This window comes from Carettochelys insculpta, chromosome 21 (assembly GCF_033958435.1).
Source record: "Carettochelys insculpta isolate YL-2023 chromosome 21, ASM3395843v1, whole genome shotgun sequence".
Lineage (NCBI taxonomy): Eukaryota > Metazoa > Chordata > Testudines > Carettochelyidae > Carettochelys > Carettochelys insculpta.
Genome location: NC_134157.1, coordinates 23,297,183 through 23,323,492, shown reverse-complemented (window position 1 = coordinate 23,323,492; position 26,310 = coordinate 23,297,183). Strand labels below are relative to the sequence as shown.

General features: G+C 41.6%; 1 protein-coding gene and 1 long non-coding RNA gene across 2 annotated transcripts in view; one reads left to right on the top strand and one right to left on the bottom strand.

Annotated features, from left to right (window-relative positions):
• The window catches only part of LOC142023866 (uncharacterized), a 33,588-nt gene extending 30,441 nt beyond the window's left edge, over positions 1 to 3,147 (bottom strand). The window contains exon 1 of the long non-coding RNA XR_012648327.1: positions 3,119 to 3,147. This is a non-coding gene — a long non-coding RNA (uncharacterized LOC142023866). The remainder of the gene's footprint in view (positions 1 to 3,118) is intronic.
• The window catches only part of NR6A1 (nuclear receptor subfamily 6 group A member 1), a 197,588-nt gene that overhangs the window by 81,600 nt on the left and 89,678 nt on the right, over positions 1 to 26,310 (top strand). The gene's annotated exons all lie outside the window — the stretch shown is intronic.

Genomic DNA, 26,310 nt, shown 5'->3' with positions numbered 1-26,310 from the left:
CAGTGCACCCAATCTTAAATTTTCTCCTTATCTAGCTTAGTTTTTTTCTCTGGGTGTGTGGACTTTGATGGATCATATTGCTGTTAGCTACTGTATGTAGAATAAAAAATGCAAGAGACTTAATTTTGTATATTAAAAATAGTAATACTCCCTTACTTCAGTACACTTTATAACTACGGCATAAATTTCACTGTCACAGTATACTGTATTACATGTTTGTTTTAGGTAGCTGTTCTCTTGATCCGAAGATGTTAACAGCTTTCCATGCTGTATTTCAAGTGATAGTTTTTCTTCTGCATGTTTGTATATGTGATCAACACTAAAAAGTGGGTACAGCATAGATAGTGTTGATCGCATACACGAACATGCAGGAAAAAAAAACTATCTATGCTGTACCCACTCTTTATAGTAAATTTGAGGGTAAATTCCATTAATGTCAAATGGCTGAAAGTTATAGTGACTTTTGAAGTGTTGCAGAGATGTTGGATTAGCAAGTCATAACCATTTTCTCTTCTACTCCAGACCCCCCAACCTTCCTTTGTCATAGAGGTAAAGATTGGAATTGCTTCTGGTGCTCAGATGATGTGACACGAGCTGTGGGCAGGCTTTTAGTAGAATAAATTCTGTTTATATGCCTGTGGGTCTTTATACTCAGCTCACTGGTTCAGAGGTGAGTGTGGCTCACGCTTCCCTTGTGGAGCTACTTCTGAAGGGTTTGGTGGTAGAGGGTAGTGGGACCTGATGAAGCTTTTCCTAAGTCTAAGGATTGGTGTTGGCTTGTTTTGGTACTTGCCAAGCTGAAATAACTCATAAATGTCCCTTTATATAATTGGCATAGAAGAATTTTACACTTTGTGGAAAGTTTATTAGCTGCCTAGCCACTTCAGATACTGATGAAATCAGATCTGTTGTAATGAGACAAATGTTCGTAATAGTCACCAGCCAGACCAGTGGAGAATTCATGATGATATAAATGACTTTTTGGTTTGTATGTCTTTTTAAATCTCTCTAACCTATTTTGGGATTAAATTAAAATCCTTGCCCATATCATGCTTTTCCAGTCATGCTCTATTTCTGTCCACTGAACTTTTCGTAGTTGGAAAGTGACCATATGGACTTTGATTTTATATACTGTGACTCTAAAAAATTTTATGATATTCTAGTGGTTTAAAATGGCAGCAGTAGCTCTTAAACATGGCATAGTTATGTTGCTTTTTTGTAGTAGCAGACCTGCCAATAGTGCATCAAAAGCAGTAATTTCCTGTTCACTGAAGCCCCCATCTCTCTGCTGCTTTAAGCTTTGTGTCCTGTAGCTTGTGCCTGTGTGCTAACAAATCTCTATTGTCCAGTGGGTCGAATAGTGGCTGGAACTAAAGAATTGCTGTCTGGTTTCTATTCAAATCCAGGTAGTCAGATATATGAATGGACTTTCTCGAACAGCCATGTGAATAACCTCTGCTCGGCATGAAGGCTACAAACCAGGCTATGAAAGCTTAACTAACTTACAGGTTCACAGCTGCAATCTTTAGATGCAGAAGGTGGAAATGTTTTTAAGTACGCTTTTAGTCCTCCTCTTGATCTTTTAAACATGTTGATTATTTAAATATATAGACTTAGTTTTCCGATGAGAAGAAGAGGGTGAAATAATATTCTTAGATCGGTTAAAATACGAATTTGAAACAAACAGAAATCAAATCTTGATTTCAGTCTTTCAGACTGATATGAAAAGGTTGAGAGAAGCATTTGAGTTCACAGTTCAAACTGAATCAATAAAGATACCTTAATGGACAGTGTTCACAAGTGATCAATTAACCATGTCAGTGTTAAAAATTAGTTACTTTGCACAAGAAGTATATTTAAAATGAGCTAAAGATCATTTCAGGAAACATTTCATGACATAGTGAAAACTGCTAGCAGAGCTCCACTTGATATATTATCTTACAATAATAGTCACGTATATAGTGGTTTCTACAAGTGTTTCAAGAACAATAAAAGCAACTCAAAATAAAATTAATCTGAGCACTTTAAACAAAATCCCTGTTCAAATGAATGAATGGTTATAAGAGCGTAATCAAGCAGTGACAGAAATCTTGTAGGTTCTCTTGCATTTTTTGCCACTTGTTCTGAGAAATATTTCAGAAATAAAATTCATAACAACTGTTGCTAATGGATTATAGAATACTATTATCTTTTCTTCAGGCAAAAGGGAAAGTCTGGAGTGTTAGTACTGATTAGATCGACTGTGCTGTTCTGCGCCTGTTGTATCACAGGTAGTATGAAAGAGGGCTCTTTTATGTTTCTTTTTGTCTTAAACTCAGACAGCTTTGTAAGCAGTAGTATGGGGATTATGAGAGTTAGACAAAAGCAGGCGCGACTGGAAGGGGGGAAGGCTTGGGGCATTTCCTGTCACTCAACACATTCCAGCTCACTAAAATTCTTCACATCCTTTCCTCCCTGTTTTTCCAATTACTGTTGTTTAAAATTCATGTAGCTTTGGCAGAGGATTGGTTTTTAGTGTAGCATTCCTTCAGACTGCACAAAGCACAGCTGGGGAAAATGGCTGGCATTTTGAAAAGCAAGTCACGATTGCACGCATGAGCACCTCACACATAATTTTTTTTTTTTTTTTCCACACAGCAGCTGGCTGACCTGTCTCGTCCACTGCTGGCCTATTGAGCGACCTGGACTGTCTGGTTTTGGCTCATGCCTTTGTCCATGTCTGGCTCAGTTCCTCTGTGTCTATATTTGCCTCCACTATCCCTCCAGGCTACAGAAGTGTTTGGTTACATAAAGATTTAACCAGAATATAAACTTCCAACTCTACAGAATTCTTTAAGTTTTTCTTTTTTGAATTTCCTCCTATTTTTCTAAAGCAGTGAGTGTCAGGAAAACCTTTGTGTACATTGTGCATTCACTGATTTCATAACTATCTCCAGCTGTGCTATATTATGAGATGTATATAAAAAGCTTCTGTTCCGAGAACAAAGGAACACGTGCAGAAATGAGACTGGAAAAAATTCACTGACTGTTTCAATACACAAGCTATTCACAAGTTCTCTACAATATTTCTAACAGGTATCGTCTAAAAGAATAGTTAAAAAAGGATTAAAAATCTTACCTAGTGAAAGAAACAGAGTGGTCCCAAACTGTTAGGTTAGACTTTTTGTAGTTGGATCTTTGTCCAAAAAAAGTTGTAGCTGGTGCAGGCAAGAGAGCAACTTCTCTATAGCTCAAAATATATTTTTAGAGTAGAAACAGCACTCCCAGCCAGCACGATGCTCTGTTCTGAGAAAGAAATGTAGCCATGAGTTTGTCATTAAATATGAGAGGCACAAAAGCAGCCTAGACGAGGTATTGAACTGCTCCAGATTTCCTTGCAGCCCTGTCTGCTCTACTTGAATTGAACTATATATGACCCAGATGATGGACAGAAGCAAATTTAGTCATGTGCAGGGCTGGGACACAGCCTATTTGCTGATCCTTGGCAGTGCAGGGGTTTGTCTCCTGATTGGGCCGTACCCTGATCATTGAAATGTGAAGCCCCTACCATTCAAAGGCTGTAATTCAGGAATGGCTGTTTGGGTGTCTAGTTGCCTTCAGTTATAGTGAAGTGCTTTAAAGTTGTCTGTTTTATGTAGTGTTGCTGGTCCTATCTGAGACCAAACACCTGTCTTCCTCTCGGTAGACTTCTGTTGCAATACCATGAACTAGGAGCTTTAAAAGAACACTGATCTATTCATTGTCTTTGCATTTGTCAAAGGTGCTCCTGTGAAACCAAATGAATTAAAGCAACCGTTTCCACAGGCATCTATTTTATATATGTTCATAATGGTATAAGTGAGTAAAATATCCTGAAGTGAATATTTCCTGTTGGCATGAGAAAACATACTGCAGGATTTTAACGTTGTTGATTCAGAGAAGTAAATCTGATAATCTTCTGAGAATGGCTTCATTTATGATCAGCATATTTTTAAAATTCCTGAAATCTTTGTCTTTAATTTTTTTTCCTTGAGTGGGGTTTTCACCCTTATTTTGATGTCAAGTCACGTAGAGTGATGCCACGAGGGTGCCTAGAAAGCTTAGTCCCCAGTGAGCTGTGACTGTCTTTAATCATGCAAGACAGTCAGGCTTTGCTCTTATCAGCTTGTCTAAACTGGTGGACCCAGGATTTATTTCAAGTCTTTCTGGGCCACTGGGAAACTAGGTCATGATACTACAGTGTTGGTTGCAACATTTTTGTTTGGCACATAAAAGTAGATCTCATTTACTTAATGAGTCAATTTCATATTTAAAAGAGTTCCAACATATATCTTTCTCTGGGCTCCTGTAAAATCAAGTATTTTGTCTACTTATTGTTGGAGTAATCACACTCTACTGCTTTCAAGAAAATATTTCTTGTAAGGATATTTAGTATCTAGGCAACTTTCCATTTCTTTCCTTACAAGTCCTTGTTAGAAATGCCACCTGTACCAGAATGTGCAAAAGGCAGGTGAATGCCTTCTTCCTTACGTATCAGACATAAAGTTCTTTTAAGTATGGTTTCAAATGAGCCCAACCTAGTGGGCAGATAAATTTCAATAATGGAATTATTCCTCATCTGTGTCCCTACAGGTAAATGAAACTTTAAGTTGCTGCCATCTCAGTTTCCCCCAAACTCTGGTCTGTAATCTGAATGTCTGTGTTAGAATAACTAGGGTGACCATATTCCCATATGCTGAATACAGGACACCTGGTAAAATTATTTATAGTCAAGCAAGTTCAGTGGCAATCAGTCAGAAATATGCAGTACAAACATACGCATTGAACATCACTCTAAGCACCTGTTAAAAAGAGACACTGTGTAGTGGGATTCTTCTTTAACTTTTTTCTTTAAAGTTTTAGGGCTCACATGGGGAAGAGGTTGGTCATGCCCTCCCCCCCACACACATTGACCCCTCCCCCTTTTCTCATAGGGGGATGATTTCAGCCCTCCATGCCTGGTGTGGCTTCCAGTATCTGGCACCATGACTTCCAAGGCAACAGATTGGGGTGGGGGGGCATTCAGGGTACTGCCAGAGTTCACACCAGAAGGTGGCCAGCAGCAGCTTTTCAGTACTGAGTGGGAGGGAAGGGATGGGAGCTATGTCTGACTGCAGGGAAGGAGGAGTGGAGAAGGGATGATATGGCCTTGTCTTTTACATAGATCATCCCCTTCTGCCCACCTACTGTTGAAAATCAGCTAACATCTCCTCCAGGCTGCTGCTGGCCACCAGCATAACCCATATTCTTAAATCCTAGGGGATTGTGCACCGGTGCCCAGGAAACTGTATAGCAGGATTTTCAGTGGCCATGGAGATGAGCAGAGGAGGGTGCATGGTGACAGCAGACCCATTGTGCCTGGGGGTAGGAGTGAAGAGGATATTAGAGCCCGGCCCAACCAAAGGCAATGGAGGAAGTAAGGAGCCTCTCTCACAGGCTGCTGCTGAGCTCAGTACTCCAGCCAGGGGTGCCTTTCTGCAGTGGTGGTTGTGGGATGCTCCCCGTTGGGGAGATATGGAAGAGCCATGGGGCTATGAGTGAGTCAGGAGTGGTGAAGGGGAAAAGCAGAGAGAGGATGGTGTGGGGGGAAGGACTGATGAGCAGGCAGCAGAACGGAAACGTAACTCTGGGAACAAGACAGGGTGGTGAGGCCCTGCTGGCTGATGGGGTACGCTGCGGGGCTGTGCTGATGCTCCAGCAGGGGAAGCAGCCAGTCCCGCATGCCTCACCACTGGCCATGCACACTCACCCTCATAATCGCTCCCCATTTACTGCTGTTGGGCAGGGGGCTGGCGAGCAAGGATCCAGGCAGCAGCAGGGCTTGCTGTGACTGAGAGGGAAGGGACAGAAAATACAGGACAATTTGCCCATTTTCCAGAAAAAGATGGGACACCTGCAGAAGGGCTTAAATATGGGACTGTCCCTTTAAAAATGGAAAATCTGATAGCTACAGATCCTATTCAAAGCTCTGAGCAGTATATCACTCAGAATCATGACTTCCCAAACCAGACTTGGATATTTCCAATGTGAATGCAGCACTACGACACTAGCAGGGTGGGAAGAATGAGAGTCAGTGAATTGTTCTCCTTTTTCCATTCTTTACTCTGATAGAGGTAAGGAACATGAATGTGAGTGGGACATGCAAATAACACAGCCTGACTGCCTTTTTTTTTTCTCCCTACCCCACTGCCCACAATATGACGTCAGTCTCCCTTGGACACAAGTGTCATGCCAAGGTGTTTAAGTTAGAGAAGTCATTCCATCTCCAAAGAGCCATGGAGTGGTATAAAATCTGTAGTGCACCATCTGTTATCTGTTGAAAGCAAGCAGATGTTTACATAGTTCCAGGTGGAGGAGCATGAGGAAACCTGTCATGTTTAACCTCTCTCCTTTTTCTGCTGTTCCCTTTCATTTTGATGGTATTTTACGGAAGTGGTTTTAAGACCTCACCAACAATAATAACCATGATATTAACAGACAAGAGCACTGCTTTTTATATGTGGCTGTACCAGATATGTAAAAGATTTTATCCTGTTTCCACAGGGACTTCTCTTCAACCACATATTCCTTTGGCTTTTCCGGTAAAGGAGATGACATGTTGGGTAACTCATCACTTAAATTCCATATTCTAAGCCAGAGTTTGAACCAGGGCTCAAAATTGATGGTGGGGAGATGCTGGCTCCCCATTCACTAGTTCTTGCTATTGACCAGAAATAATTTAGAAACTGCACTGGCATACTAGCTCCCCACACCAAAAGCCAGTAGCTGCTCATGAAAAATGTGCACTGGCTTTTTATACATTTATATTCTGTTTAAGATTTAACCCATTCTTAAAGTTCCCTTTCCTGCTGCTTAGAACTAGTGCTTCCTTTTCTATCCTATGCAGTGAAGTTTTTGGAAAGCTGTGCGAGATAACACATTGATGCCAGATATCCTATAATAATTTGTATTTACATACATGTTCATCTGTAGATTTCAAAGCATGTACGAATATTACTTAACCTTCCAAGTGACTCAGTTTATTGATAAATAAGCTAGGTTAAATCTGGTTTCTCTCTGATGGAGGCTTTAAGTTTTAAGTGACATACCTATGCAGAAATTTCATTGCAGAAGTGAATCCTTGGTCCCAGTCTCATTCTCTAACCGATAATGAAGAACAAGCCTGTGTTCTTCCTGTACAGTAGTCCCTCGAGTTATGCAAGGGTTGCATTCCTACACACCCTTGCGTAACTCTAATTTTGCATAAGTCAGGGAGCAGATTTTTTTCCTGGTGGAACACACATTCTGCAGTGGGGGAAGCAGCAGGAGCACCTGGAGCTCCTTTTGAAAGGTAAATCCTGGGATTGGGGAGGGTTAAGCCTGCCAGTGGTTTGTGGCTGTGGGTGGGGGACAGAGGTGTTATGCCTGGGTTGGTTTAGGACTGCAGGGGGGGAAGGAAGGGTGGAGTTGAATCAGGGCAGCATGGCCCTGCGGGCATGATGAGCTGGGGATGCACAGCCCTGTGGGATTTTGAGTTGTGCTTAACGCACGTTAATGCAAAGATGGTTGAAGACAATCAAAATGAAAGGAGACAGTAGAAAAGTAAAAGAGGTTAAACATGACGGGTTTCCTCATGGTCTTCCACTTGGAACTATGTAAACATCTTGCTTCCAGCAGATAACAGATGTTGCACTACAGATTTTGTATCATTCCATTGCTCTTTGGAGGTGGAATGCCTTCTCTAACTTAAACGCCTTGGCATGACACTTGTGTCCAAGGAAGACTGACATCATATTGTGGGCAGGAAAAAAAAAAACTCTCTCTGATATGGTAACATCCATGGTCTTGCCAGATTGCAGATGTGGCCAGACCAGAGTTCCCTGGATTTCAGAGGCTAAACCTATACTTTCCACACCCTGTATATACTTTCCAAGTAATGAAGTCTCTTAATGATAGATGCCTCTGTGCCCATTTCATTAGCACTTTGTTCTTGTGACTTACGTAGCAAATGGTGAAATAGGATCAATTTTATTGAAAAACCTAGCCGAGGAATAGTTGCTATTCACACTATGTAAATTAACTTAGAGGAGGCCAAATGTTAGAATAGGGTTCAGCTGCTACATTTTGGCATCTCTGTAATTTGTACATCAGAAGACCCACATTAGCTAACAATTAGTGCTTCCTGCCGCAGCCACAATTTTTGGTCCGTTAAACAGAATAATCTCAAAGACATTTTAATCTTTGGAACACCAAGTCCTCTGGGGAACTTCACAATTGAAACAAATTTCAAATGTGAGGAAATAGCCCTCTGATAAGTAGAATCAGCAGGAATGTGTTTTTTTTTCTTTTTGGTGATTCCGGTCTCCATATCTGTTGTTGCCCCCCATAACATCAGATCATCTTCTGTTTTAAAAGACAAGTTTAAAGGTAGTCAGGAAATTCTGCTCTAGATTAGTAACAAAAACCAGCCTAAAGTGGGGGAATACTTATACTGTTCTCTGATATGAGCTAAATGTATTATGATGGAATAGTCGTGGCCAGTGAGTTCCATAGGAAGGTCTCCTCAGCTGAGAATCTTCTGACGCTGATTCTGGAAAGTTCAGTTGCATGAATCAGCATCTTGGGCCATAGAGGATCTTAACAGGAGTGACTGGTCTGGATAGGGTTCCCCCCCGCCCCCAAAAGCCAGGTCTTCAACATTGCAATGACTGGTGAAGATCCTGCACTTCATGATGTGTTCAGAAGAGATCACAACTTTCCCTTCACCCTCCTGCACAGACTACAGAAAAAGATTAGCCAGATCAAAAAGACAGCCTAATGATAGGTCTGGCTTTGGGGGTGACCTAGAGGGAAGGCCGTCTACTGTCTTCTCAAGACTGAATGCACTCACTGCTTCCAGTCTTAATGAGCTGTAGGGAGACATACAGGTTGGATAGTATTTCTGTAACTTTGGAGGAATTCATGTATCAGTAGCAGTGATGGGCCCAGAGGACTGATTAAGCTGTTAATCACCAAAGCTCAGCAGATACAGGAGTGGGATTTAGGTAACGCACTTGTCTGCTGCTTGTGAAGCCTTGCTTAGGGTAACAGTTATCTACACAGATGCAAAGAGAGCTTGCTGACAATGTTAACTGGAGAAGGACATACCCATGTCAACATAGGATGCACCTTCATTCTTGTAAGCATATGGCTTTACTTCTGCTGCCCCCTGGTGATTCTTCGATGTCAGCAGAAAGGGGGCAAGATGGTCTCTGATATTCAAGCAGCTGGGCGTTTGTATTACTTGTGGGTGAACCCTGAATGCGTTAGCTAGCGTTCGGGCAAATAAGAAAGGGTCTATTACTTGGGACGCAGCATCATCCCTAGTATTGACAATACAGGTAGTGGTTTCAGAGGGTGGTCTGTTGATACAGGTGCCCTCAGATAAAGCTCCATGTGACATCCCCATGGACAGCTTGTCCAGGTTTCATTCAAACTGCACAAAACTCTGAAAACAAACGATGCCTGTTCATGCCAAAATTGCCTCACCCTGACATGTTTTCTGGTGTCTGAGGCCGTGTCCTGCATGAGTACAGAATGAAAACTTTCTCTCTCTCTCCAGACTGCTGTGCTTGTATTTGACCAGTCTTTTTCCCTAACCCATGTACCTAGAGTGAGGCTAGAACCCATAAAGGAGGCAGTGCAGTGTAGTGACCAAGACAAGAAACTAGGAGTTAGAGGATCTAGGTTGTGTTTTCAGCTTTGCCACTGACCTGCTGTGTGACCCTTGGCTAGTTACATTCTGTTTCCATTATCATGCACATAAACCAGTGGAAACTGAGAGAGTTAGAAATTTTTGCACCCCTAAATCAGAAATCTAAATCTCTTTAAAAGAATAATTCATTAGTGCAAAACTCTGGAGAAGAGAGGCTGTCACTCTAGAATGTCAAGCAGTTTAGAAAGGGTGGTAGTTGAAACGAGGCAGTTGTTTTGCCTATAATCAAAGGGCTTCTTTGCTGTGATCTGTCTGTCAATAAGTGGCATGCTCTCCCCCGCAGCCCGCATGCATAGCTCCCCTAATGGCAGGAGCACACATTTGTATTTGGGAGCAAATGGAACCGTGAGTGTTTTTCAGTTAAACTTTCGCTGGAGAGTATTTAACTCCAGAAATTTTGAGACTAACTGGACAGTTTGTGTGCGGTGATGAATAATACACGTTGGTGGTTTATGCTTGGCTTTTCCCTCCACGTGTTTTTCAGTCTTCTGTGAACCCTTAGTCTTTGCATGTGGAATTACACTGGCCTCATTCATCAATCTTCTCAATTATTTTTTAAATACAGAACTAATGATGATACTTAACATTTATATAGCACTTTATATGTTCAGAATCACTGTATGGACATTAGTGGTAGATTAGTTTTTATTAACTTATAGGAAACCTGAGACAAAATGAAGTCGTTTGCCAAAAGCCATACAGGCTGGCATGGAAAAGCCAGAATTCGAAGTCAGGACCTCTTGGTGCAACACTGTATTCATTCCTCCACTATCTTGCCTTTATTGGTAGCAATCAGCTGGCTCCCTTTTCACAATTCAGCATGAAAGACTTGTCCATGTTTCTGTCATCAGGAAAACATCTCTTGAAAAGGGAGGAAAACTGTAGTTTAATACTCTGCTGATTTGTTTCGGTGGCCATCATCTTCTGTAGTCATCAGGTGGATAAAGAATCACAGTGTTTCAGGAGTGAAGCAGTCTTAAAGGACATGAAAATTTGGTTCTGATGAACACATTTTAACCATTATCAAGAATAAAACTTAACTGTTTCACTCTCTATTGGTCACCTTGTTACAGAACCGAATGTGGATAGGCAAACTTAGTTTGTATGTTGAATAGAAACAGAGAGGGAGCTGTGCTAGTCTATACACTATCAAAACAAAAAGCAGTCAAGTAGCACTTTAAAGACTGACAAAATAATTTATTAGGTGAGCTTTTTATGGTCTGAAGAAGTGGGTCTGTCCCACGAAAGCTCACCTAATAAATTATTTTGCTAGTCTTTAAAGTGCTACTTGACTGCCTTTTGTTTTGTTAGTTTGTGTGTGTTTTTGCCCTGTCCTGGTTATAGCTAAGTGATTGGAATTGCAGAGACTGTAATATGGTCATTCTAAGGAGCTGCAGAGCCTTTGGAGACAACATTCTAAAACCTTCCATTTAGAGAACATTCTCATGATATGTAACTGTTTTTTTTTTTTAAACTACTAAGGAAATTTGCATTAAAATAGAAGCATTGTTTCTGAAGAGTTCCATCTGCTCCTGCTGATTTATTCTTCAGCTGTGGTCATAATCCTCTGTTTGTGAATTTCCCACTGAATAGATTTTCAGCCTTTTTTATTTTATCGGCACAAAATTCCAGAAGGTGAACAAGTAAACATTTCACCCAAGCCTGGTACTTCAGGCAATGCCAGAACTACCTTCAAATCCACAGTTGTCACTACCCCTTTAAGTGCAGCTGAATGAATAGCAAATAGACTAACCGTGGGCACTAGATTTAAGATGGGAGGGCCTTACAGGTTCTTCCGCACAAAATGCTTATGGTGACTGATCTGATTAATAAAAGAATAATAATTTATGAACTAATTGAATCTTAATCTTCTACTTGGTGCCTATGTAAAATGTCTGTTGGGTGCATTAGAAATGCCCAAGGTAGATGGAGGGAGAAGCAAAATTTCTTAAATGAGCATTACCCAGAAATAAACAGCAAGATGTCTCTGAAGTATCTGCTAAGATTCATATCATGCATCATTTAGTAGCTTTTAAGGCACTCTAACTAAATGAGTCTACCCTACAAATGATAGTAAGAAAATAAATCCTTCATTTCCTTACTTTTTATCGCTTGTACTCATTATGCATGTATTGCCTGGGCTGTGCAGCGCTAAATCTATTACACTCCTACTTCCAGATGAAGCGGAAGGAAGTGGAAAACCCTGTGTGCTGCAAAGCTATATTTGTATTTCTGCATAGTGACAGAGGTCCTAGTAGGACAATGGGAAAGTGGGTCACAGAACTCAGCTCTGCTTCCTGAGCGGCTAAACCAGTGCAAATTTAACTAAAAGGGAAATATCACTGAAAACCTGATGAACCTGGAAGGTCACAAGGACCTGCAGATGGATGATGATAAAGTAGAACTGTGGTGAGCCTTCTTTTCAAATCTAATTCTAGGGGACTTGAAGACCCCAATTTACTTTAAAGGATTGCACTCTGAATCATATGAGGAACTTAAGTGTGGATTTGCTTGAGTCTCAAAGTAACACATAGATCTCATGAAAACAAATATTTTCCCCTGACATCAGGGTGGCTTTTTCTTGATTAGTTTTAATTGCAGTAAAAAGATATTTAAAAACTGCATGTGTGCTTATGGATCTGTGGCTTCAGCACTTCTATATCTTTTCTTGACCAATAGATTTAAGCTTTTGTCCCTCTCCAGCATGGTCACAATATTTCCACCTGATTACCAAAACATTTTTATCCCATCTCCTTGTTTGTCTTCCTTATGGATCTGGAGTTGAGAAATCCTATTTTTCTGGAGTGTACCTGGCATCCCCACCATTCCATCTCTCTAATTAAAGGGATTGAATTTTTTTTATAATTACATAATGCCTGAGATAAAAGTAGCATTTGGTTCTTTGGCTGGGTTGAAAGTAAGAAAATGGCTTAAGTCCTAAGCTTTGCTTTCAATTTAGTCCTTGAAGAAAATCTTTGCTGTACATCCAGGGTCTCTCAAATCACAGGTATGCTGATAATTCTGTGCATAAAGAAATAAACTATTCATTGCTTTGCGATCAGCTGACCCATTTCTCCAGTTCTTAGAATTGGATTTTAGAACTGGCATAAACTTCTTTCATCGGTTTTGAACTGGACATTGTATATGATTTGAAAGGATGATTTTAGAGTGGCTGATGGCATGTAATTTCCCCAGATTGATCACTCATTTGTTTTTAGGAAAAACAACAACAAAAACCAATTGGGTATCAATCCCAGGATCTGGGGTGTGCCTTTTGTATGAGCAAAGCAATTGCAAGGCATGACATAAGTATAAATTCAGTACTCTGCAGTTTAGTTACAAAAGAGACCAAAAATCACATGCAATTTTCTGATTTAATTATCTGTGACATATTGAGTCTATGTTTTAGCCCACAGAACTCCACAGCTGTGCCCTAATTTTTTTTCTTGTGATCTTAACATCACTGCCTTTTAAGGCATTGCTATTCTTGGATCTCAGCAGGACGCCATGTTAGACTGTCACTGTATACTCCATGGCATTGCCATTGTGAATAGAAGCAGCTCATTGGTCTTTGAAATAATATATGCACAAAATAGTTCTTGGCAATTTAATAAGTAGATGACAATGCTCTATTTAAAGTATGCTAAGCTATATTTTATCTGGTGGTACATATTAAAGTGTAGGGACAAGGAAACTCTGCTCTTTCCTATTAAAGAGCAGAAGGAAGGTTTTACTGCTATGATACAGTGAAATGTAATATGTATAGACAGGATTTATACCTGAGGTGACAGCTCAAGTCCAAGGTGGTGTCGTTGTTGTAGTCAGTTAAGGTCACTGCCCGAAGGATGCCTCTGATTTGTTTCATAAAGTTACGTGTATACTCCCAATACTACATAATCTGACTTTTGCTTTAACAGAATGCTGTATATGTAGATGTGTTTTAATTCTGGTGCTGCCTTTGTCTAGTGGCTCCATAACAGTGCGGAATTGGTTGAGATGAGTTTTATTCACTAGACTGTAGAACAAGTATAAATTCCTGAAGCTGCAGTAGAAGCTTTCTAGAAGTGTTGATGGTAGCTAACAGTCTGTCATGGAATTTTCCCTTTCCCACATCTCTACTTAGCAGAGCTGAGTGGACATACTGGATTAGCAAATCTGTGCATAATACACTATTTACAATACGCATTGGGGAGCATGTTGCTGTTAATTTACTGTAGTCTACGTGTTGTAAACTCACCAGAGCGCTTCATAAAGATGTATAAATGAATATATGGAGAAATCTACTTTCTGCTTGCAAGGCGGACTTTTCATATTCCTCTTAGTGGCTTTCTTTTCAAGATGTGTAATATTAACTCTCAGTTCAGGACTGTAAGTCTTTCACTGACATAATTAATGCAAGTGTATTAAAAGTTAGCAGCCTTGAAAATCTGGGAGCATAAGTAGCTCACATTTCACACTTGAACTCAAAATCCCAGGGAGTTGGGACTGGTTATTTGTGTTTCAAATCTAATTCTTGTGTTTCTGTTAAGATGATTTGACGTTTTCTGCAGCACGTCTCATTCCGAAGAGTCCCTTGGGCTAAACCATAGCATACTGTACTGTGGGAGAGTTTCTGGAATTAGCACAATGTTACTGAAGCTGATTGACTTTCAGCTGGCAGTGCTGAAGGTTGCCCATGGAAGGGTACTTCTGTACATCTGCTGCGCTGACGCGGAGACAGTACGAACAGTCATGTGTTTCACCCTGTGTGAGGTTCATCAGTGTTGTGCAGCTGTGCTTCCCATGCCCAGACCTGGTCAGCCTCCAGAGAAAAACTGGGGCAGAGCTGTTTATTCCAGGCAACAAGCTGCCATTTTCACATACCCAACAAAACTAAAAGTAATCCAACAATCGTTGGAGCAGTGTGTCTGCATGAATGGACTGGATGAATTTTTAATACAGCTGTTGATTTAGCAGTGTGGACAAAACGAAGTGCAGTGATTCTTATGGGATGCAATTTTGGGCAAGTTTACTGATTAGGATGGGATCAAAAGTCAGCACTCCTGGGCTCTCAGTAGAGCTGTACCATTGATTGCCACTGTAGTCTTGGGTTTGCATACTTTTCTGCTCTAGAGGAGGATGATACTTGCCTCCCTCACTGGTGATTTGAGTATTTTGGCTGAGTTTGGCTGGACATCTGTGTCTTTAAACAACAGTTTCCCATCTTGGAGCTTCAAAATCAACTCTCCTCTTTAGACCAACCTGTATGTTTTTGTGTTTTGTTTGCCATTTTGAAGCCATTGCAAAGATGCACTCATGGTTTGGTCAGAACACTAAAACGACTGACCTTTTTTCCCGACCCATTCTCCTCCCGTTGTCATAGGGTGCGTCTACACTGCATCTGGCAGCATGTCTCCAAGCCTGGGCAGACAGGCTCATGTTAATCCTGCCACTCAAGCTAGCATGTGAGGAAGAATAATGTGGCATTAGCAGTAGACGGCAGCTACAACCAGCTGCTCAGATCCCAGCCTGGAAAACTCCAGGTCTGAGTTCGGGTGGCTAGTCTAACCTGCTCTCTATGCCCCCATAGCCTCACTACTGTTTCTGTGTGCGAGCTGAAACGAAGGTAGCGCACATCTCTACTGTGGTTGGGTGGGGGGTGCTAGTTGCAGCATAGTCAGACTCATGGTGTCGGAATACTTCCCATTTTAAGTAGAATGGCAAAGCACGGCCTCTGAGTGTCTTAATATCTACCATCTCCGCCCTCGCTTTCCTTAACTGTTGGAAATAAGACAAGTAAACCATATTGTTGATCTGCCAGCCCTCTTCTGTGAAGGAAACCCTGATTTACCACATGTGCAGAGCCTCCTGGTGAGACTGTCTCATTAGAGCCTTGTTGGAGAGTTTTTTTTGTCTAGGATTATACAAAGCATAATCAAAATGAACCCATCCAGTGATTGGGGCACCTTGACATAGTCCCAAGAGGAATATCTGTAGTTAATTGAACCCATATACAGTTCCTGGAGTCCTACAAACAGCCTTATACAACATTCCTGTTGATGAGGTGGCTTTCAATCATTGGCTGGTTAGGAAGAGAGAATCTCTTAAGTAGATTTCTCCTTTTGCAGATTGTGCTGCAGCTTCTCTGGCGAATGCTAGGGACATGGAGTTAAGATGGTTCCTTGTCTCAGCCACGTGCATGTGTCATTTTACTGGTCTACAAAAATGTAGATAAGTGCTATTTATCTCTCGGGAGTTTTGATAATCTTCAGTGAATAACCCCCCACCCCTCCATTATTTTAAGGATAATTCCATGGATCTTTTTACCCAGACTCTTGTTATGACATCATGTGTTTCTGGCTATACTCTCAGTCAGGGGCTGTGGGAGAGACTACTGTTAATCTGGTCCATGTGTCCATAAAATATCTATCTAAAATACTGATTCCCATAGGTCTGTCATCTTGCACAAATATTGGTACTTTGCCTGAATTGTTGAAGCTGGAGAGATTTAGAATTAGGACATGAAAAGATGTATCATAAGAAAATTGATCTAAATAGAAAACAGCCATCATGATCTTGTGGCGATGGCACTAGATTGTTTCCCGCTCTGTAAATGAACTGCTGTGTGACCTTGGGTAAGTCACTTCACCTTTCTGGGCCTTTGATTTTTTTTTCCCACCCCTTTGCTGTCTTGTCTCTTGGAATGTAAACTCTTTGAGATGGGTTTTTATACTGTGAAGTGTATAGTGCTTACCCTGTGGGAGCCAGAAGGTGCTCAATCCAGGGGTAGAGCCTCTAGAAGAGCTACAGATGTTTAGCTCAGCTGCAGTGAGGAAGTTCTGGAAATACCATGAAGGCCCCTTACTGAGTGAAATTTGCAGAGGAAAGAAGTTAAGACGTAATTTCTGTAAAGCACCTCACCTCAACTGGGCAGTTGGAGCATTGTGTATAGCGCAGCAGTCTACAAGTACTTGTGGCAAAACCAAATACAGGTTAAAAAATGAATTCTTAATAAAAGAGGTGTAGTCTTTGGGTAGTTGTCAAACTTTTACTGTTTCCTTGCTGCTAGCTATGGACATAGTGTTTTTTATTTTGAGAAGGCTGCTTAATTTCTCTCATCAGTGGTGTCGTGCAGGACAGTAGCTGCAATTTATGCTAATCACTGCTTTTCTTTGAGGCACAAGTATCTTAAGGTCCATGTGTTGCCCCTTGTCCACTGTTCAAACTGTAGCTATTTATGCATTTTCAGGCAGGGATTTAGGTTTCTAGGGTTTTTTTATTTGCATTCTTCAACTACTCTAAGGCTTTGTGTGCTGTTCTACAATATGAATCACAACCAAAAGCCCGTAAGTAGCTTGCTATATCATTTATTTTTTCTTTATCCTTTTTAAAATTAGTTGCTTTGTTACAGACCAGAGCTTAGGCTTATAAAAATGGTTAGCTTTCTGATGTGATAATCTTGGCGGTCCTAATCACATAGTACATAGGACCCTTCATAGGCTGTGCCTCCATTAGGGGGGAAAAAAGTCACATTTATTAAAGCTGACATTATGCCAGTAAATTTTATAAAGTCGAAGTTGTGCCCACACCTGATCAAAAAATCAACTTAATGTGTCCCTGCTGCACTGCCTAAGTTTGACTATTGCAGCAGTGCATTGTGGGCATCGGTCCCACAGTTCCTGTAGCCTCGTTGCATTTTGGGTTATTTTGCCAGTATGTTATGTGGAAAACATGCCCCATAAGTGGTTGTTCGTATGTGATGTCATCATCCTAGAGTGCATGGCCCTCACTACCCCACCGCTGAAAACAAAGGGCCATTTTTCCAGAGCCTGCCCCTGAATCAGAACATTTTGACACCGTCAGTGCCGGCTATTTGTGCCAGTATATTGGTATATAATCTACCTGAGGCACAGCAGCCTGGCAAAGTGTAGGAAATAGAAAAGTTGAGGAAAGTGAAACCCTTGAGCGTGTTGTCAGTCCCACGTATTAGGACATCTGCTTTCCGGCTGACTGCCATGTTAACAGGTACCTCAGTTTTCCCTGGTGAAAGAACACCTGTCATGAGGCAGCACAGCACATCAGGGAGCTGTTTTCCCCTTTAAATCCACTTTGGTACCAAATGACTGGAAGACGGCCAATATAACGCCAATATTTAAAAAAGGCTCTAGAGGAGACCCTGGCAATTATAGACCGATAAGTTTAACATCAGTACCAGGCAAATTAGTAGAAACACTAGTAAAGAATAAAATTGCAAGGCACGTAGAAGAGCACGAATTGTTGGGCAAAAGTCAGCATGGTTTCTGCAGAGGGAAGTCGTGTCTAACTAATCTATTAGAATTCTTTGAAGGGGTTAATAAACATGCGGACAAGGGGCACCCAGTGGACATAATATACCTAGATTTCCAGAAAGCCTTTGACACGGTCCCACACCAAAGGCTTTTATGTAAATTAGGCAGTCATGGGATAGGAGGAAAGATCCTTTCATGGATCGGGAATTGGTTAAAAGACAGAAAACAAAGGGTGGGAATAAATGGTAAATTTTCACAATGGAGGAGGGTAACTAGTGGTGTTCCCCAGGGGTCAGTCCTGGGACCGATCCTGTTTAACTTGTTCATCAATGATCTAGAAAATGAGGTAAGCAGTGAGGTGGCAAAGTTTGCAGATGACACCAAGTTGTTCAGGACAGTCAAAACCAAAACGGATTGTGAAGAACTACAAAAAGATCTCAGCAAACTGAGTGATTGGGCAGCAAAATGGCAAATGAAATTTAATGTGGGTAAGTGTAAGGTAATGCATGTTGGAAAAAATAACCCAAATTACACGTACTACATGATGGGGTCAAATTTAGCTACGACAGATCAGGAAAGGGATCTTGGAGTTATAGTGGATAGTTCTCTGAAGACATCCACGCAGTGTGCAGCGGCAGTTAGTAAGGCAAATAGGATGTTAGGAATTATTAAAAAAGGGATCGATAATAAGACAAAAGATATCATACTTCCCTTATATAGAACTATGGTACGCCCACATCTTGAGTACTGCGTGCAGATGTGGTCTCCTCACCTCAAAAAAGATATATTGGCATTAGAAAAGGTTCAGAAAAGGGTGACTAAGATGATTAGGGGCTTGGAAAGGGTCCCATATGGGGAGAGGCTAGAGAGACTGGGACTTTTCAGTTTGGAAAAGAGGCGATTGAGGGGCGATATGATAGAGGTATATAAAATCATGAATGGTGTGGAGAAAGTGAATATAGAAAAATTATTTACCTTTTCCCATAATACAAGAACTAGGGGACACCAAATGAAATTGATGGGTAGTAGGTTCAAAACTAATAAAAGGAAATTTTTCTTCACACAGCGCACAGTCAACCTGTGGAACTCCTTGCCCGAGGCGGCTGTGAAGGCCAGGACTCTATTAGGGTTTAAAAAAGAGCTTGATAAATTTTTGCAGGTCAGGTCCATAAATGGCTATTAGCCAGGGATAAAGTATGGTGCCCTAGCCTTCAGAACAAGGGCAGGAGATGGATGGCAGGAGATAAATCACTTGATCATTGTCTTCTGTTCTCCTTCTCTGGGGCACCTGGCATTGGCCACCGTCGGCAGATGGGATGCTGGGCTGGATGGACCTTTGGTCTGACCCAGTATGGCCATTCTTATGTTCTTATGTAAAAATGCAGCAAACTGGCCGCTGCTGAGACTGTGCAGCTCCCCCGAGTCACGTGCTTTGGGAAGGAAGAGTGCAGTAGTGGTGTGCCTAGGTGGGGGGAAGGGGCACCCCAGAAAATAGATGCAGCTGGGACCAGCCCCCCACAGGCACATGTTAGCATGGTACAGTCACCAGAATATAGGTGTGTGGCCCTACTAGGGGAGCCCCCCCCCCAGCATGTTGCCTTACAGGGGCCAGCCAGCCCCCCAGTACCTGTGCCATGCGGGGCCTTCCCCCGGCAACAGCCCCTGAAAATATTTTCTGCTGGGTGAGCCTTCACCCCACGCAGGCCAGTACGTGCTGCTGCCTGGAAAGCGTGCTGCTGCCTGGAAAGCATGCTCCCCACTGCACTGCTGGCAAGTGGTGTGGTGGGGGGAGGCCAGACCCCTGACTGCATGGCGCCTGTGGAGGAGGGGGCCTGGACAAACTTGAATCACAGCACAGAAGTTTCTCGGCCTCTCCTACAAGCACTACCCCCATAGCTTAGCTGCCAGGTGGTGTGGTGGGTGGCATGGGATGGGTGGTGTCTAGCCCACCAGCTTAACTGAAACATTGGCTCTCCTGATGGCTCCGTACTAGGGCTCTCTGAAGTGGCTAGATGTGATCGCAATGCTGATCATAAAGAAATGAATTCAAAATGCTGAGGTTCCTGTTTCCTGCCTCCTGCACACCTGGAGAACACCAAGGGTGGAGCGATGACCTGAAATGGCACCTCAAGGGGCATTGGGGTATAGTTTATAGGCTAATAAAATCAATCTTTAGTGATGCTGCAGTCTCCACTTGTGTAGTTCGACTTTGCAAACTGGATCTTTCAGGGTACTGCGGCCGGGAGCGGGGGACACAACACACCAGCATTCCAAAAGGCAATGTTCGAGTCCCTCAGAATTGACCTGTTGAGCGCTGGGGGTAGACAGTTTATAAAATTGAACATAGGCCCTGAAATTTGACTTAATCTCCTAGCAAGGACCAAGCTTAGCAGCAGCACCTGCAGCTCCTACTGCAGGGTGTATTAAAGAACATTTGCCCTTTTCTTCATATGAAAACAAAAAAGCAGTCAGATCTGAAGAAGTGGGTCTGTCCCACGAAAGCTCATCACCTAATGAATTATTTTGTTAGTCTTTCAAGTGCTACATGACTGCTGTTTTGTTTTGATAGAATACAGGCTAACACGGCTATGTCTCTGGTACTTTTCTTCATAGACACTGTTGAAAGTGACTGCTTCCCCTCTTTCCCCTTCCTCTCGTTCACGTTAATCAAGGAGTCCAGGTTCAGGGTTCTTTTGTGATCCTTTGAAGCCCTATATTGCTGATTTATGAGGACATATGCCTGTTAAACCATGGGCTCTATATATTCTGCTCAGATTTCACTGTAAGCTAGGCAGTGTCAGGATGGCTCAGGGAGGAGACTTGGAAGGAACATTCTGGTGCAGCAATACCTAGTGTTGGTGGTTCAGTAGGTGGCACTCTTACCTCTGGCTGAGCTTGAATCAGTGCTCCAGCAAGGTTTACAGATCTGTCTCTTGGGCTGAAAACTATGATCAGTGTCTTGATTGATTGTGGTTGTTAACCTTTCTTGGCTCTTTTTGTAAGAGTAAGAGTGGCAGACCTGGTGTCCTAACTAAAATTTGGGTTTGTAACAAAATTCCTTTGCCTTAATCATGTCTCCATTTTCTGAGAGCTGTGGGATTCTTGATGAGTATTGCTCCTCTTTAAGGAATGGTCTTGCTCCATCCCCAGGAGGAGATTACTTTTTTGGGGGGCATGAAGTGGTCTCTGTGTATCTCTTGTTTATCTAATAAGGGTGTTTAAACCATTTTAAATCAACAGATGAAAGACAATACAAGTGTATGGAAATAAGGAGGAACGTGTTACCTTCTGACTTCTAGTTGGTAAGGATTGGGACACATACACATTTGAAACAGTAGTTACACTGTGAAATCTGAATGCTAATGCCTTCAAATGTGTTTTCAGGTCTTCACTCATATTTTCAGGGTTTATACTACTGAATTTTGCATCCGTTACCTAGGATCCTAGCAGGGAAAGCAGTATTAAAATATTTGAAACTATGCAAATACAGCTTATATTACATTGGTCTCACTCAATTAAATTTATTAAAACAATGTCATTGAGAATATTTAAATAGAAGTGTCTTAAAAGAGACCTGGACATCTTTGTTCTGTGAATTTTTTGAGTTTCAGGTCAGGTAAGTTGATGATCCCTATATGGTTTCCAATATTCAGACAGACATTGAGCTAATGGAGTTACCAGAGTTTGAGATGGACTTCTCATAAGCCTGGGTTGGCAACAAAGGAGGTGGGATATATCAGAAGCAAGAGGAAGACCCAGGACAGGGTAGGCCCATTACTCAGTGAGCAGGGAGAAACAATAGCAGGAAACTTGGAAATGTCATTAAGCATCTCTGCCTTCTTTGTTTTGGTCTTCGCCACGAAGGGCGATGCAGAAATGCCTAACATAATTCACGCTAGTGGGAAGGGGGTAGGTTTAGAGGCTAAAATACAAAAAGAACAAGTTAAAAATTAATTAGAAAAAGTAGATGCCTGCAAGTCATCAGGGCCAGATGAAATATATCCTAGAATACTGAAGGAGCTGGTAGAGGAGGTTTCTGAGCCTTTAGCTATCATCTTTGAAAAGTCCTGGAAGTCGGGAGATATTGCAGAAGACTGGAAAAGGGCAAACATAGTGCCCATCTATAAAAAGGGAAAAAAGAACAACCCAGGAAACTACAGACCAGTCAGTTTAACTCCTTTGTGGGGAAAGATAATGGTGCAAATAATTAATGAATTCATCTGCAAACATCTGGAAGAAAATAAGGTGATAAGTAACAGCCAGAATGGATTTGAAATGAACAAGTCATGCCAGATCAATCTGATAACTTATTTTGACAGGATAACAAGTCTTGTGGATAAGGCAGAAGTGGTGGGTGTGGTACACATAGACTTTAGTAAGGCGTACAACACGGTCTCGCATGATCTTATCAATAAACTAAGCAAATACAACTTAAATGGGGCTACTCTAAGATGGGTGCATAACTAGCTGGGTGAACATTATCAGAGTAGTTATTAATGGTTTATAGTCTAGCTGGAAAGGCATAACAAGTGGTGTTCTGCAGGGATCTGTTTTGGGACCAGTTCTATTCAATATCTTTGTCAGCGATTTAGATATTGGCATAGAGAGTACGCTTATTAATTTTGCAGATGATAGCAAGCTGGGAGGGGTTGCAACTGCTTTGAACGATAAGCTCATAATTCAGAATGATCTGGACAAACTGAAGGAATGATCTGAAGTAAACAGGGTGAAGTTTAATAAGGACAAATACCAAGTACTCCACTTAGGAAGGAACAATCAGCTTCATACATATAGAATGGGAAGCGACTGTCTAGGAAGGAGCACTGCAGAAAGGGACTTAGGGGTCATAGTGGACAACAAGCTAAATACGAGTCAACAGGGTGATGCTGTTGCAAAAAAGCAAACATGATTCTGGGATGTATTAACAAGAGTGTTGAGAGCAAGACACAAGAGTCATTCTTCGCCTTTACTCAGTGCTCATCAGGGCCTCAGTTGGAGTATTGTGTCCCATTCTGGGCACCACATTTCAAGCAAGATGTGGAGAAATTGGAGAAGGTCCAGAGAAGACCAACAAGAATGAGTAAAGGTCTAGAGAATATGAGCTGTTAGGGAAGACTGAAAGAACTGGGCTTCTTTAGTTTAGAAAATAAGACTTAAAGAGGGGACATAATAGCGATTTTCAAATACCTCAAAGAGTGTTACAGGGAAGAGGGATAAAAATTGTTTTCCTCGTTGGCCTCCAAGGACAGGAAAAGGAGCAATGGGCTTAAACTGAAGCAAGGGGGGTTTAGATTAGACATAAGGAAAACTTTCTAACTGTTAGGGTGGTTAAACACTGGAATAAGTTACCTAGGGAGGTTGTGGAATCTCCTTTGCTGGAGATATTTAAGAGCAGGTTAGACAGACACCTGTTGCAGATGGTCTAGATGGTGTTTTGTCCTGCCAAGAGGGCAGGGACTTGGACTCGACGACCTCTTGCAGTCCTTTCCAGTTCTAGTGTTCTGTAATTCTATGACTGCAATAATACGGATAGTCAGAGCAGAACTGAAGTTGACACTAGCCGTAGCTTAAATATCATGTGGAAATATCATAGAATCATAGAACACTAGGACTGAAAGGGACCTCGAGAGGCCATCGAGTCCAGCCCCTGCCCCAATGGCAGGACCAAGTACTATCTAAACCATCCCTGATAGACATCTATCTAACCTGTTCTTAAATATCTCCAGCCATGGAGATTCCACAACCTCCCTTGGCAATTTATTCCACTGTTTGACCGCCCTGACAGTTACAAACTTTTCCTAATATCCAACCTAAACCTCCCATGCTGCAGTTTAAGCCCATTGCCTCTTGTTCTATCTTCAGAAGCCAAGAAGAAGTTTTGTCCTTCCTCCTTATGACTCCCTTTTAGATACCTGAAAACCGCTATCGTGTCTCCTCTCAATCTTCTCTTTTCCAAACTAAACAAGCCCAGTTCTTTCAACCTTTTTTCATAGGTCACATTCTCTAGACCCTTAATCATTCTTGTCGCTCTTCTCTGGACTCTCCCTAGTTTCTCCACATCTTTTTTGAACTGCGGTGCCCAGAACTGGACACAATGCTCCAGCTGAGGCCTAACCAGAGATGAAGATTTATTAGATTAAAATTACTCCTATTTCAAATACTAACAGAGAGGTAGCCGTGTTAGTTTTTCAAAGGTGGCGGTGAAGTCCCTTGCTAAAGGATGCATGTTGTATGACGTGTGTGTTTGATGTGTTCCTATATAAGAAGAAAGTAGTTGGAGCTATTAAGAGAGGCTAGTGATTAAAAGAAAAAGTGATTCCTCTAATAATGTATGCTAATTTGATACGTACAATATGTACAAAAATGTCTACTTACAATGTAGACTTTCTTTGCAGCACTTACTAAAAGTGTAAGCTGCATAAAATTGTACATGCACATGGAATTTAGTATAAATGTATTTATCCCTCACCTGGCTAATATTTAAACCAACTATGTAAGTTTCTTGGGGCAGGTACTGGTGTGTCAGATTTTTGCATGGAATATAAATAATACCAACATTTAAATATTTCATTCTTATAATGGAAAAATAGGGGAGCCCTCTACTGGCTAGAAATACCTCTTGTTTCCAGAGATGTTAACCAAAGATTTTGTCTTCTAGAATCTAGCACCTAAAGCTTGCTGCTTCATATTTCACAGCTATTGAGGTTGTGTTTTAAACTGTATTCATTACGGATTCTGAATTTGTGCCATTTGTCATTGCCACTAAATTGACATTAGGTACAATTTTACATTTACATCTTTCACTAGTGAATCTGTGCCCACTGCCATTTTTAACAAGGATTTACTAGAACCAAATGTACTTTTCTGTGAATTATAATTTCTGGTAAGTACAATATTTGAGAACCAGTGGGAGCAGCTTCCTGCATATGAGATGGCAGTGTGAGGAGAGTCACTGTCCCTAGAGGCTGCAGTCACCTGGTGGCTGATTCCTGGGAGATGCACTAAGTGCCACCAGGGACCCCAACCCCATATCTCAGCGGTAGTCCCCTTCCCGCAGTTGCAGTCCTTCCTAGAGCCCACACCTGCACACACACTCCAACCCCTAGTCAGACCCCTCAACCCACTCCCATGTCCCAACATCCTGCCCTAGCCTGGCAGAAGTGGAGGGTAAGGGGGAGCCAGTAATGGAGGGGAATGAAGCAAGCAGGGGATGTAGCTGCAAAGGGGTAGGGCAATAGTGGTCAGTTTTGTGTAATTTAAAAGTTTGCAACCCTACCTCTCTGCTCATATCCCATACTTAAATCTTTGCCTTGGCTTCCTGTTCCCTTCCATGTGCAATTCAAGGTGTTGATGAATTTCTGCTGCATAGGAAAGATGGGCAGTATGGCAAGAGGCCAACTTTGTGTAAAATAGATCTTGATTTATCTGATGATCAGAAAGGAGTGCTACAAAAAGTGGAAATTAAGTCAAATTTTCAAAAGAGGAAAATAAAGAACAAGCATGTGGGGCAAAATTAGAAAGGCCAAAGCACAAAATGGGGGCAAATGAGCTAGACACAAAGGGTAATAAAAAAAAAAAAGTCTCCAAATATATTCCAAGAGACCCAAGAACAGGATAGGCCCATTACTCAATGAATAGGGCAGAGGGGAAGGGAAACAGTGTGGAAATGGCAGAAGTGCTTAATGTAATCTTTGTTTCAGTTTTTACCAGAAAGGTTGGTGGTGATGAATACCAGTGAAAATGGGTATATTTAGAGGCTAAAGTAGGGAAATTAAATTAAAAATTAGGCAAGTTAGATACCTTCAAGTGTCCAGGGCTTGACAAAATGCATCCTAGAATACTCCAGGAGCTGACTGAGGAGATGAGTCATTCGCTAATATCTGTGAAAAGTCATGGAAGACAGGAGAGATTCCAGAAGTTTGGAAGAGAGCAAATACAGTGCCTGTCTATGAAAAAGGAAATTGAGGACATCCCTGGGTATTACAGACCAATCAGCTTAACTTTTGTACCCAGAAGGATAATGGAGCAAATAATTAAGGTATCTGTGTGCAGACATGTATGGGGTGTGTAACAGCATGGACTTGTTAGGGAAAATCATGTCAGACCAACCTGATAGCTTTCTTTTGTAGAACAACAAGTTTTGTGGAATTGGGCAAGTGGTAGAGATGGTATATTTAGACTTTAGTAAGGCATTTGATAGTCTTTCATGACCTTCTCATGAAAGAACTGTGGAAATACAACCTAGATGGAATTACTGTAAAGTGAATGCACAACTGTGTGGATTATCATTCC